The sequence below is a fragment of the Tasmannia lanceolata genome, unplaced genomic scaffold (genome assembly GCF_043159265.1).
Source record: "Tasmannia lanceolata isolate RefF3 unplaced genomic scaffold, GAP_Taslan_0.1 ptg000029l, whole genome shotgun sequence".
NCBI lineage: Eukaryota > Viridiplantae > Streptophyta > Magnoliopsida > Canellales > Winteraceae > Tasmannia > Tasmannia lanceolata.
Window position 1 is genome coordinate 5,490,484 of NW_027518706.1, and position 15,012 is coordinate 5,505,495.

At 37.5% G+C, this 15,012-nt stretch overlaps 1 pseudogene; it reads left to right on the plus strand.

Annotated features, from left to right (window-relative positions):
• The first annotated feature begins 3,698 nt into the window (after positions 1 to 3,698).
• LOC143858958 (uncharacterized) overlaps positions 3,699 to 15,012 on the plus strand; it is a 101,129-nt pseudogene continuing 89,815 nt past the window's right edge.

The following is a 15,012-nucleotide window of genomic DNA, read 5'->3' on the forward strand; positions in this document are numbered from 1 at the left end:
GTGCTCCAAAAATCAGCTCCATTGGACGATCCTATCTCTTTAATCTGTAGATAAACTACACCATATATAAAGAAATCTCATGGAGTTAGGATTATCCAGTGGAGATGATTTTCGTTGTGCGACGTATCTATGTTGGGGCCTTCCAACTGAAGGGTTTAGATCTTTGAAAAAGGTGACCCCAGTTTATGTTAAAAAAAATACGTTCGCCTTCATATTACACAAATAACGCATATTTATTAGAAAATTCATTACAATTTTTATTCCAAAATTCATTACGATTTTTATTCCAATATCCAAACCGTTCATTTGATGGGGTCCAATGTAGATAAGTCTTTCACCGAAAATCATCTCCATATGATGACCTTAACTATCCGATCTGTAAAGACTGATTTGAGGGTATGGATCATCTTATGGAGTTGATTTTATGGTTAGACTCGCGCTTTGGTCTAGCAGTTTCCAGACCTACCTCCCTTTGAATGACCTTAACTCACTCAATTCAACTCGGAATTTATTGAAATTTGTTCCATTTTGAAGGAGTCGAAGTGTAGCTTAAAACGGAAGAAACGGAGATGAAAAATGCTAAGTATTTTGAGAGTTATGATGGGTATAGTTAGACTCAAGCTTTGGCCTAGCAGTTTACAGACCTACCTCCGATTGAATGACCAAAACTCACTCAATTCAACTTGGAATTCATTGAAATTTGTTCCATTTCGAAGGAGTCGAACTGTAGTTTAAAACGGAAGAAACAGAGATGAAAAACTCCAAGTATTTTAAGAGGTATTATGGAAATAATTAGACTCGCGCTTTCGTCTAGCAGTTTACAGACCTACCTCTGATTGAATGACCATAACTCACTCAATTCAACTCGGAATTCATTGAAATTTGTTCCATTTCGAAGGTGTCGAAGTGTAGTTTAAAACAGAAGAAATGGAGATTAAAAACTCCAAGTATCTTAAGAGTTATGATGGAAATAGTTAGTCTCGCGCTTTGGTCTAGCAGTCTACAGACCTACCTTCGATTGAATGACCAAAACTCACTCAATTCAACTCGGACTTCATTGAAATTCACGCCATTTCGAAGATGTTAAAGTGTAGTTTAAAACACAAGAAACGGGGATGAAAAACTTCAAGTATTTTAAGAGTTATGATGGAAATAATTAGACTCGTACTTTCGTCTAGCAGTTTATAGACCTACCTCCTTTGGAATGACCATAACTCACTCAATTCAACTCGGAATTCATTGAAATTTGTTCCATTTTGAAGGTGTCGAAGTGTAGTTTAAAACGGAAGAAACGGAGATGAAAAATGCCCAGTATTTTGAGAGTTATGATGGAAATAGTTAGACTCGCGCTTTGGTCTAGCAGTTTACAGACCTACCTCTGATTGATTGACCATAACTCACTCACTTCAACTCGGAATTCATTGAAATTTGTTCCATTTCGAAGGTATCGAAGTGTTGTTTACAACAGAAGAAACGGAGATGAAAAACTACATGTATTTTGAAAGTTACGAAGGAAATAGTTAGACTCGCGCTTTGGATCTTCGAATCAGGTGGTTTCAAGTGATTTTTTTTTATAAATACACTTTTTATGTTGATACTAACTCTCCGATCGGAGGGTTTGGATCATCCTATAGAGTTGATTTTATGGCCCAGGTGGGTTCAATTAATCATCCTATGAACAATTTGGATCTTCGAATCAGGTGGGCCCAATTGATTTTTATCCAAAAAGAGTAAACTTTTTATGATGTCCACCTTCTTGAAAGATCTAAACCATTCTTTGTTGGCCCCACCAAGGGTTTGTGGTCGAAGAGAGAAGAGAGAGAAGAGAGAGAGAGAGAGAGAGATTATACCGGTTGTAAAAATAATGGGAAGAGAGTGGGGGAGGTTTAAGAAAATGATGAGTTTTTATATGATTAAAGGCCTTATAGTCCATTATTTTTCAAAAAGTACCGTACGGCCCACACCATATATAGGATGATCCAAACCGTCCATTAGAGGGGCCACAACCTAAATAAGTTTCGCCCCAAAAATCATTTCCATAGGTCGATCTTAACCCTCCGATCTATAGAGGGACCGCACGTTAGAGGGTTGATCCTAACCCTCTATAGATCGGATGGTTATGATCAACCTATGAATGGTTTGGATCATCCTATGGTGTGGGCCGTACGGTACTTTTTGAAAACTAAGGACCATGAAGGCCATTCATCATATAAAAACTCGAAAATGATATATTCGTACTCCCTTTTCTATACATTCGCCCCCTTTTCTCATCACTTTTCTTCCTTTTGCCGTAATATATATGGCGCGAATTCACCGTATAAACCTCGACAAAGATTGCCCGGAGGTACACCTTCCTTCCTTCCTTCTTTCCGTTCTTAAAAACATGCTGGAAGAGAGAGGGTGCGTACTACGCATTCCGTGCATACTTGTGTAATCAATAACCCACAATCACTCACTCTTCTATTCTTCAACAAACAAAAAATTCAAGAAAAAAAGAAAAAAAGCGAAAAAAATCCCATCATTTCTCATATTCATCTTGACTCAGAATTTCAAGGCAAAAAAAATCAGAGGAATTTTGGGTCTTGGTTGATTTTTTTTTTTTTTTTTTTTTTTGTGGGTCTTGGTTGAGTTCTTTTTTAGTGTTTGGTTATATGTAGGATCAATTCTTTTCAGTTTTCTTGGGTTTGTTATAATCTTTAGGGTTTTAGTTTGGACTAGAGGAATCAATTTCCTTTCCGTGTCTTCACTTAGACGGATGGTGTGATTTTATTTTTTTCTATTTGTTTAGGGTTTTGGTTGGGTTTTTATCTATTTATCAGGGTTTTTTTCTTTTTTATTAGGGTTAGGGTTTTGGGCATAGTTACCAGGGTGGAGAACGAACGCTTGAAAAAAATATTAGGGGAAACGAGCAATGAGAAAACAAAAGAAAATCGTAGGAGAAACGTCTCAGGAAACGCATTATATGTGTTTTAGAAACGATAGAAAAACACACATGAAACACGGTGAAAACACGATATATGTGGTTTTGTAGATTTAAATTTTGTTAATTTCAAATATCTATTTGAATTTTTCTTATTTTTATTTTTCTTACAATATATGCTATTGTTTTCTTTTTTAATGTCTATTCCACAATTTTTTATGTGTTTTTTCCAAAATGATTTTCGTAAGTTCTACATACGTTTCATACACGTTTCACATGCATTTTCTACGAGTGTTGCATACGTTTATCGTGCTTTTCACACATAAGTTTCTCCTATGTTCCTATGCATTTCGGAGACATCTCTCCAATTTTTTATCATATTTCGGAAATGTTTCCGAAATGCGTTTCCTACGTTTTAGGGGAAACGAGTTTCCCTTCCACGAGAAAAGCGTTTTAGGGGAAACGGGTTTTCCGCCCGCCCAAGGAGTTTCCTGCAATAATGGTTTTGGGATTGTGGTATTTTTTGTGCGCGTGCGTGCCTGTGTGGGGTAATCAGTTGGTTTTAAATGCCATGGATGCCTGATTTTCTATTTCTTTTTATTGCAGGTTTCAGAACGAGTTGTCGATTCAGGGCTAATGCTTTATTTGGTTTATGATGTTATAAACACCCTTATTAGATGAATTTTAGCATTATTTCATTGTTGAAGTTGCAATTGTATCTTGATTAAGCGTAGAGAAAGGAATATAAATCAATTGTATTTGACAGTCTTTCTTTGTAATGGATGCACTTGAATCAATTCGGAGTTACCCGGAACAGGATTTGGAGGAGAATTCAGACATGAAAGGTTATGGGGTTGACGAAGAGGAAGATAGGGAGATCGCTGATAAGAGGAAGCGCGGGTCAAGCAACTCTAGAAAGCGCAACATTCCAGAAGAAAATGAAGAATGGGACAATGGTGGAAAAAGAAAGAGTGTCGGGGACAAAAATGATGTTAGAAAAAAGTTAGGGGGCTCAAGCAGAGGGGTCAGTGGGGACGAGGAATCATGTTAGAAGATAATGAAGAAAACCAAGGAGGAGAAGAGTGTGAAGATATTGAGTATCGTGTGTCAGGATAGAGAATCGGAAATTAGTAGAAAGGGCAGGGATGTTGTAAGGAGTGAAATATATTGTTTAGCCGATGAAAATGAGAGGAATTCTCTGAGGAAACCGAGCACAAAGACGTCCTCTCAAGAGGCTTCTCAGAGCAAAATTAGAAGCAAGGCGGATATTCCCCATGATGGGTCATTTGAAAATGCGCGAGATAGGGATTCGAGGTATTCAGGAAGGATGGAAAGTGGTAGAGATAAAGGTCTTGGAAGTCGTGAACGGGAAAGGAATCCGAGGAGAAGATGGGAGGAATCTGAACCTGTCAGAAAGGCCGATGATGGTGGTTATTTGGATCATAAGCATGTGTCTTCTAGAGATAGATATGTTCATGCAAGAATTGAATCACAAAAGAGTAAAAGGAGGGCTTTAGATTCAAACATTGATAAGGGTGCTAGATCAAGCAAGAAGGAAGAGAGAAGGGTTGATGGAGAGAGGAGTAAAAGTAGAGGCATGTCAGAGGCTCAAGAGGAAAGATCAGAAGGTGTTAGAGACAATAAGCAGAGGAGTGTCAGAAATAAAATGGTGAAGGATGTTGAGTCTAGTGCCCATAGGCTGAGCTCCAGAGCCCATGGAGAGAAAACTGAGAAGAATAGACAGCAACGAGACCTTGCACATAGTGGCCGTGATGATGCGGAAAGTCGAGAGAGGTCTGTTAATACAGATAGAAGTGGTAGGGAAGTGAGGCACACTAAAAAGTCACGAAGCCCTGAGAGAATTGAGAGACATAATCAAGAGTCTGATCAAATTGATCGAGGTTCCTCTCAATCTGACAATGAAAGAAGCATTAGCCACAAACGGACGCAACTTGAAAAAGAAGCTTACGGAAATGATAGATCCAAAGGCAGAGATAAGGATTGGGGTGGTTCTACAGATAGTTGGAGGAAAAGGCAGCAGAGCTGGAATGATAAAGAGGCAAAAGATGGGGATGGTGATTTTGACTATAAAACGGAATGGGACTCACAGAGGCGTGAACAGGATAGAATGGAACGGGATAGAATGGATAATGAGAAGCTTCATGGTACACCTGCTTATAGAAAAGATAGAACCAGGACTGAAGGCGTGAAAAACTCGAGTGTTGGAACTACAAATGAGTATTCTGATGTGATAGAGATCAGGCCCAAGTCTCTCGATTATGGGAGCGAGGAGTCTGGATCCATGTCTTCTGGGCATACTACTAGTGCAGGCCAGACTTCTATTAGGGGTTCACAGTCTCCATTTGGAAATAACCAGGGACTGGGGTCTTTCAATAGGGGCATTCCTCAAGGAAGAATTGGAGGATGGAGAGGACGAAGAGGAAGCGTTCAGGGGAGGGACAGGCAACGTGTTGTAATCCCAGTGCCTATTGTGGGACCTCCCTTTGGTCACTTGGGCTTGCCACCTGGACCCATGCAGCCCATTGGGCCGAACATGTCCGCAGCTCCAGGCCCACCAATTGTACCGGTTTTCACTCCTCCATCTCCAGGGCCCATTTTTTGGCCTGGACCTCGAGGTTTTGATATGAATATGTTAGCTGCCCCACCTGGACTTTCTCCCATACCACCACCTCGATTGTCAGGACCGCGATTCCTTCCTAATATGGGGACTGGACCACAGAATTTCATCAGGGAGCTAGAACTCACCAGTGCTGTGGAGGTACCTCATGATAATGCTCCAATGGGTTGGGGTCCACCTAGGATTAGTGCTCCCCCTGGTAAAGCTCCTTCAAGGGGAGAGCAAAAGGACTACTCCCAAAATTTTGTGGATACCGGTATGCGACCACAGAATTTCTTCAGGGAGCTAGAACTCACCAGTGTTGTGGAGGATTACCCAAAGGTGAGGGAACTTATTCAGAGGAAAAATGAAATTGTGGCCAAAAAATGAGGGACAACACAAGTGCGACCTGCGCAAGCATGTGTTGTCCCCTGAATTTTTGGCAACAAGTTCGATGTCATTCTTGTCGATCCCTCATGGGAGGAATATGTCCATCAGGCGCCTGATGTTCCTGACCATATGGAGTACTGGACACCAGAAGAAATACAAAATCTAAAAATTGAGGTACATCATTTACTTGTCCTAAGTTTATTCACTTCAGTGTTGGCGTATTTGATATGGCTTTTGGATGTCTTTATTTTCTCTCAAATCTATTTACATAATTACATATGCAACATTTGCTGTCCATTCATATTATTTTATAACCTTGTGCCTTTTCTCTGAAGTCTTAATTCTGCTCTTACCATGTTTTCAGGCAATTGCTGACACTCCTTCATTTATCTTCCTTTGGGTTGGTGATGGTGTGGGTCTTGAGCAGGGACGCCTGTGCCTAAAGAAGGTATGTTAGTTGAGCTTAACAGAAATTACTATTTCACTTACATCGGAATTGAGTATTGATCTTGATTACCACAGCTAAGAGAGGACCCTAAAGAAAATATCTGATAGCATTAACATGATAACATCTCTTAACTTCATTGCATTGCTTTGGACTTTATTTATTTATTTTGGAAAATGGATGCTTGGAGTTTGGACTTTTTGCTCACACATAATACAGACAAAAAAAAAAAAACTTCACTGCATTGCCCCCTGCTGGAATGCAGTAATGTGTTCAACTGTAATAAATCCTTTCATTCCCTCTAATGTGCTTCTTTTTTGTTTGTATGGTATTTTTTTCTCTTAATTTAGTGGGGATTTAGGAGATGTGAGGATATATGTTGGGTGAAGACAAACAAATGCGACTCCAGGACCGCGGCATGATTCACACACTTTGTTTCAGCCCTCTAAGGTTGGTTATAATTGCCTTAATATTTTCTGTTTGGTGTATATAATCTTCATTTTTTTATGGATAAATATCTTGTTATAATTTGTGGCCTCATTCTGTGGACTAGGAACACTGCTTGATGGGCATAAAAGGAACTGTTCGCCGTAGCACTGATAGTCATGTTATCCATGCCAACATTGACCCAGACATAATTATTGACGAAGAACCTCCTGACGGTTAGTATTCATGATTCCAAATTTGCCACCTAAAAATGTTTTCTGGCCTTCAAATCCAGAATCTGCACGCATTTCTTAAGTGGTTTATATTTCTTATGCCATTGTCTGCACTCTGCACAATCACGGAATAAGGTTTGCTCCCATTCATAGGGATTAGGTACATATCCCATCAAAATTTGAATAATCAAAACAATATGGACTTTTTCGGAGATTGGATGCAGTTACCAATTCACCTATGATTTAGCCGGCACTTTGAATTTATTACCGGCACATGTGTCGTGTTGTGTCCGATGCGACAAGCGTGTCCACACATGTCGACACTCCTTTAGACACCTTTAAATGTAATGCTAGAAGTGTTAGACTTAATACGGGCTTGTGGAGACATTTTTTTTCCGTGTCAAGTGTGACATTCTACTTTATTATAGAATATTGTATATGCCTCTTTTATCATTAACTCTTCTTTTATTATAAACTCTTCTTTAAATAATATTTGTTGTTATATCCCCTCCCCTTCCCTAAACCTAAAACTCTAAACAAACTCTTAATTCCAATAGGACCAATACTATGTTCATTATATCATGTTGGTCTCCCTTACTAGCTGTATATTGGAGACGGAAGATAACTAGATTAAATTGATGAATGTGCTGTTATTTGATTATCTCATGTTTGTTTTAGATTATAGTTGAGATTTATTAGTTTGTTAAATGATTACCATATTTATATTGTTACAAATTATACAATAATTAGTAATTTTATATGTATGTACGTTTCACCATTTTTAGATTTTTAGACGTCCTCATATCTGACAACTCGTATCCGTGTCGAAACTTGACATAGGAATCCATATCCACAAATTATGATTATATCTACGTTCTATTTTACCTGTGTCCCCGTTTCTAAATTTTGGGAGTTTGCCGTATCCGTGTGTCAACACGCGACACCCGTGTTCGTATCCACAAATCATAGCAATTCTCCCTCTCAAGAGGAGAAAAGAGTGAATTATTCCCTCTGTTTGTGTAGTCTATGTATGAATATCCATTAATATGATGTGTTTCATTCGTGGAGCGAACCGTGTGTAACGACCTGGATTTGGGGCAAATTTTTAGACATAATTTTTTTTCCAAAATCTCAAAGTCCGAATCGCTACGCCAAAAGGGAAAAAAGTTGACTCTCAACTATAAAATAGTAATTTCATTTCCTTTTGAATTTGTAAACTATCAACACAAAAAAATCTAGAAGCCTCCTAGCATAAGTTGAAACTAATCCACTAAATAAAACAAACTACGGCAAATTGCCTGACAGGATAGCTAGTCAAACCAACAATGGCCGAACACACTTTCCTCGATTCCTTTAAGCTCTCTTATTTTGTGTTCATGTCATCATGTGAACCTATAAAAACAGTAGTAACTGAGTCATAACGAGCTGAACAAAATCCCTTAGTGCCTTGCATAATAAGAGCTACAAAATGAGAATTACATTATAAAAATATTTCTTATGATTAAACGGTTAGTATAATTAAAACAGCTATTCATTAAAATAAAGATAGAAACATAACTGGAAGTAGAAATATAAATAGTAATAGAGATAGAAACTAAAAGTGCAAAGATGAATGCATGCAAAAGATTTAAAAGCTGTTTGGGTTAGGGTTGACCCTCATTAGATAGGCAGATTACAAACTTTAATAGCTCACTAACACTCCAAGGAAAGACAAAATGTAAAGCATATGGAGTACCTCTTGAAAGAATGTGCAATGCAAGATCAAAGAGGTTTGGCTTTTGATAGAAAGTTTTAGCTCAAGAAAAATGGGTTTTGATCTTTCTTAAATGTTCAAAAGCTTCTAGAGATATGTTTTAATCATCTATATATAGTGTATTTGAAAATATGACTGTTTGGGGGTAAAACCGTAAAAAACTTGCTTGAAAAAGTCAAGCAGAAAATGCCTCAACGGCAAGTTTGCCCAACCGTCGCGCTTGACTGAGCCACCGCAGTCGCCCGCCTCTATCGGGTGCCCTTTTATATTTTCAAATTTATTACCATTGCGGTCGACCAGCCCCATGGCGGTCGTCCTGTGAGGCTAACCTGTTAGCTCAAAAATTCGGCTAAAAAACCTATCCGCGGTCGACCGACCCATTGCGGTTGTCCGCCAAGCCCAACCTGGATGTTTTCTGAATTTTCAGAAAATCAATCCGCGGCCGACCGGATTGGCCCGGTCGACCAGCCCGATAAATTTTGAGATGTCCTGGACTTCCAGGTTCCATATCGCGGTCTCCCAAAAAAGCCCTGTCGACCGGCCCTATGTGAAATTCCATTTTTAACTTTAAAAATCAGGGGCTTTTGGGCCATGGTCTTGGGCTTAAGTCCTAGGTTTTCAAACACATTTTTGGGTGTGTATATCGTTTTCAAAGATGTAAAAAGTTAAGTATGAAAACCATTTGAAAGTGCATTTTACATAAAATCGAGAGGACTCTAAATACATTCTAAAAATAAGAACCTTGAGTCTTCTTAGAATGTATCAGCTCCTTTCCACTTCCTTGGACTTCTCTGGCTTGAGTGAACATCTTGATCTTGTCTTGGCTCTTGTGACTTCTCCTCCAATCTCCAATGCATGTTGAGGTACATGAGGTGTCACCATGGCATGTTCAACTCCAAGCTCCTTCTTGACACTTGCTTAGGAACTTGTGGGATCTTCATGTTGAGCTTCTTGACTTGAACATCTTCAAATGAGGATGTGTCCAATGTAGGTGCAAGCTCTTGGTTACTTTGCTCCTTGATCCACAAGCCATGTAATGTGAAGAGTTGTGTAATGACGATTATGATATGAAAATCCTGTATACAAAATAACACAACACCTCAAAGCAACACATCAGTCCATAAATGCTAATCAATTTGGTTTGCCAGAATCAAAACAAGAAGGTAAGGTGAATGATTAACCCATGGGAACCCTTGGGCTTACATCGGCTAATGAGGCGACGGATATTCTAGCAAAGGAAGGAGTCCTTTGGGAGTCCATGTTAGTCGTGTCGCCGGTTATCTCACCTATCTAACAGGCTTTGTAATGGGTATGCGGACCACTTTTAAGTATCGTGTGTGGGACATCCATTCCCCGCCCAATACTTTTTGACTATTAATGCAATGCCAAATTTCAAAAAGAAGAAACATAGAGTTAGGTATTTGTTTTCATTCCACTGGTTTGGACGAAGGGTGGGGGTCAAGTAGCCACTTTCTGGCATCGGCCACACAAGGATTTCCAGATTAATGAGTGCCGCGAAAGATCCCAATTGCCGCATCACAAGTTCACTCCACGCCATCTGCTGAAGGTGCACACACTTCCCTCTAGATGTCAGTGGAGGATGGTTCCCACACTTTGAACCCTTGCTTTCTTTCTATTAAATAGTTGTTTCTATAAATCCCTAGTCAAACATTTCAACTTTTGGTGATTTTTTTCAAAGAAAAGTGGTTTGGAAGAAAGATGAATTAGGTTCTCCAAAAGAGCTTGAGCACATGACAAGCGATACTTTCCTAGTCTGGTTATATGGTTCTAGAAAGAGTCATATCCAGGACTTAGGGCCCATAATCCCTAAATTTAAGGTGTTTGATAAATATAGATCAAGGAGGTTTCTAATAATTACTAATAATAAATACGAGACTTTTGGATTAATGTTGGGACTGAAATAGTGTTTCCCTTGGAAAGGAAGGTAAAATGATGCCATTTCCCTTTTCGAGACATGTTTGGTTGGCGTGCACTATTCATTCTACTTTCTTGTGTTTAATGGATTTTCAACAATTGCCTTTTAAGTTGCCTCTCCTAAGTCAACATGAAAGTGAAATTAAAGATGATATTTACAACTATTTTGTTTGTACTTAGAAAATGACATCATTTCATTTCCTTGTACTTCTACGTATTTTTTACCTTATAAATAGTATGAAGTTTAATTTGATCTATTTTTGTAGTGCTTTTGCATGTGTAATCACTGAGACTTGGCTGGTTTCAGATGAAAAAATGATGTTGAGAACAAAATTGGCTAGCAGTTTTGAGTAATACATAGTGGAATGCTATTCATCACTTACATGACTTGATTGGCCAAAACCCATGTTATATGGATTCTTCTAAATGGGTGAAGTACCCGTGTGGGACACTTACGTCTAAACTTGCTCGAGTCTCTATGACAGTCGATCTCTTTTATCTCTTTTCTGTTTTTCTGGATGCTACTGCCACAACTTTATAATTATTACACATTTTGAATTTCACCCATCCTATTAGTAATTTTTTTTAAAAAAGAAATAAAACATTATATGTACTTAACTTATTAAAATTTAAATATGTTATTGGTTAAAATAATAGTATTAAGAAAAAAAATTAACATTTGACAAATGATTAAAATATTTTGGCGAATCTACAAATCATTCTTTTTTAGGTTTTCTGAATTTGACACTAGATACCCATGTCAGATTCTAACACTCGTACCTGTAAAAATGCAACATAGGACATAACTTCTACATTTTCTTTCATTATGTTAAATCGCTTCTTATGTGTTTCTCTAAAAATTCTAGACTATTTCCATGCAACGTAGGTTTCTAAATGTGAAGAGATCATTCAATTATCTATCATCTCTTAGATAAAATTTCCTTCTTTTTCTTCAAAATCCAACCTCATATTTACTTTTAGTTTCTACGTGGTATCTTTTATCCTTTATCACAACAAAAAGTGTAAAAGATGTGTGGAATTGCAGAATATGGGGCAGGTGGTCATGTGTCCACAGCCGGAGATGTGTATAGCTATGGGATTCTTTTATTGGAGATATTCGCTAGAAAGCGCCCCACAGATGACATGTTTAAGGATGGCCTAAGTCTTCACAAATTTGTCCAGTTGTCTTTGCCTAATCGAGTGATGGAAATTCTAGATCCATTAATTCTTTTAGAAGATGATGAAGAAAGAGCTACTAACATTGCTGAGAATTACAATGATAAGATACGTCGTTTGCAAGAGTGTTTGGTATCCTTAGTGAGGATTGGAGTGGTGTGTTCTGCAGAATCTCCGAGAGAGAGAATGGAGATGGCAGACGTTGTAAAGGAAATGTGTTTTGTTAGAAACATATATCTTGGTGCTGGGATCCACAGAGAATGATGAAATAGGGCCTTATTTGTCAGTGAAGGTTTATCTCACCTCAGTAATTTTGGAGATACTATGGAAAAATAATTTCACTGCTACATCCGCTTTGTTTCCCAATGGACAAAGATTACAATTTTACATGTTTTTTCTTCGATGTATTTGTAAGTTAATGTTATATTAAATGCGTTCTGTTTGGTGGTGCCCCTTGCAAGTAATGTTTTTTCTCATATCTATATTTTCTTCACCTATTAATACAAAATTACTATCAAATCTTGAGTGTGAAGATTTCCACTGCAATACATTGATCATTCCATCTTGCGAGATTTATGGAAGATGATTACCCAGCCATTACTTAAAAACAAGGTAGCTACATGTTGGAAATTAAAGATAAGTTTGTGGAAGAGGGCTTTATTCTTCATTCTCCTTTTTTCTCCTTTCATTTGAATTTGTATGTGATGAATGCGTTTCTTCACATTCAGCCTTGGAGAAACCTTCTCTCCAAGTTTGTACGGAGTGGCCTATTTTGATGAGAAACACTCTCCTACTTTTCTTATTTTTATTCTCCTTTGAATTTTTTAGGTTTTGTTTTGTTTTCTCTTTGATTTTTCCTTCCTTTAGGCCACCCCTTGATTTTTTTTCCCGTTATTGGAATCATCACGCACAAACCGAATAATCCCATGGTTAGCAAAATGTGATTCGGCAAAAAAAAAAAAAACGGTATAGCAAAAATTCGAATTTAATACGGTACTGGTTGAAAAATCCATAGTAAAAAAAAGAAACACAAGAAATGAATTTAGAATTTTGTCATTTACAAAATATGGTGGTGCGAAAATTAGAAAGTTGGCCGGAAAAACGTGTTTAAAATGTTTAAAATGCATTTTAAACGTGCTTAAAACATTTGCCTCAAAAAGATAGAGTTTTATTCGTTGTAAAAGTTTTAAACGGCACAACAATAAAACAAGAAGAAAAAATAACGTTGTTTTAAACAGAGTTTTGCTAACTATGATTAAGCAAGAGGAATAAAGGACGTTTTATATTACTCCATGATGTGTAATATAAAACCAATTTTATGAAGAATAAAGCCTAGAACTACGGTGGGTGAAGAATACCCTGTTTTAGGAAGGGTGAATGGTACAGCACCACCTTCTACTCTACTCTAACCACATGAAAATAAGAAAAAAGTTTTTAATTCCAATCCATTGAGGAGTGATTAATTGAGATTTGAGGTTGGGGGGTTCTCTGTCAAACTATAAGAGAAGTAAAAACAAGGGAAATGATTTCAGCACAACTATGTTTTGATACATGCGCTCATGTATCTTGTCTTTTAGCATTTACTTGTCAGGTAAGTGCTTTTTGGGGACAGTAAAAACCCTTTTGCATCTCTTTAAATATAAAAGACAAGAAACATGAGCCGCTTGTGTCAAAAGATGTGTGTCGAAATCATTTCCCCAAAACAAACAGCAGGTGACGAAAGACAAAAGCCATTTATAGTTTGTTTTGCCTCACTCTCCCACTTTCATTTCCATTTTCATGATAGTGTGTTGGCCAAGACAAAAGCTCTTCAATTGGAGTTTAAAACCATCTCCACCTGACACTATGTTTTACGTGTGATTCTATATTCAAATCCATATCAGGAATCCTAAGGAACTTAATTAACTCCTTAAGCCAAAAGCTACTTCCTTCCTTGCCTTCCATTTCTTTGAGGATGAGCTTTTTTAATTTATTTGTATCAATAGCCATCCTCAAAAGCATGTTTACATCCTAGGGAAGCATTGCAATGCAAGAGGCCAAACCAACTTTTTCTTTTTTCCGTGTGATTAATTGCAGCCCTATTTTCCTAGCATTGCTCCCTTCTATTTGTCTCTTCCTAAGTAATGAAAAGGGGCGTATTTATCTTTTCCTATCTTTAATTTCTTATCTTTTTATCTTGTCCCACTTGATAAGAACAAACAACAAATAAAGAAATTTTGTTCGTATCTTCATTCTACATGTCTACTGAGAGAGATTTAGAGTGAACCTAAATTATAAACGGAGGATCACCCATTGGCATTGTCATTGTGATTTCTCACGATCCGCCCATTGGAATTTCCATTTTGGCCAAGGTGTATGACCTCCTCAAGGTGTGTTTTAATTTTATTTATTTATTTATCTTTTATATTATTTTAAATTCAGTATGTTTATCATATTCGCATGAGAGAGAGAAAGTGCTTAAGGTCGTTTTAAAATTGCCAAAAAAAAAGAAGGTAAAATTCTCAAAAAAATGTGATTTTTATCTGAAATACAAGGTGACAACCCAAGGGGGGGTTGAAATGGCTAATTAAAATTTTAGGGCTTAATTAAATGAATTATTAAAATTAATTTACCAATTAAGCCTAAACAAGTCTAACCCTTAATCAATCAATAATGTATGCTAGAGATTAGATTTTACTTTATGCATATATACTCTAACCCTTCAATCAAGCATAAACATAAGTAAAGAAAAAGATTACCAAACACCCAAGTACAAAGAGAAGGAGAAGAGAAAGCATCCACAAGGCACAAGATTTATAGTGGTCTGGTCACGACTTGACCTACTCCACTCTTCCAAGTTTTTCTCATTGGATTTCTTCACTAACCAATAAGATTCTTCAACAGGCGAATCTTAAAGCCGTACACCAACTCCTTCAACATCCAAGGGATCACACCCTTTCGCATGAAGCCTTTCCGAGGACACCTTTCTCTTACAATTGTTTCCGGGCCAAATCGGAGACGCTCAAATATAGAATGAAGAAATAAAATGAAAGAACTCTCAATGCCTCTTGATAGGCTGATTACAACTTTTAAAAGCTCACAATCTCTCCAAGGAATAGATGCAAATGTAAAGCCTAT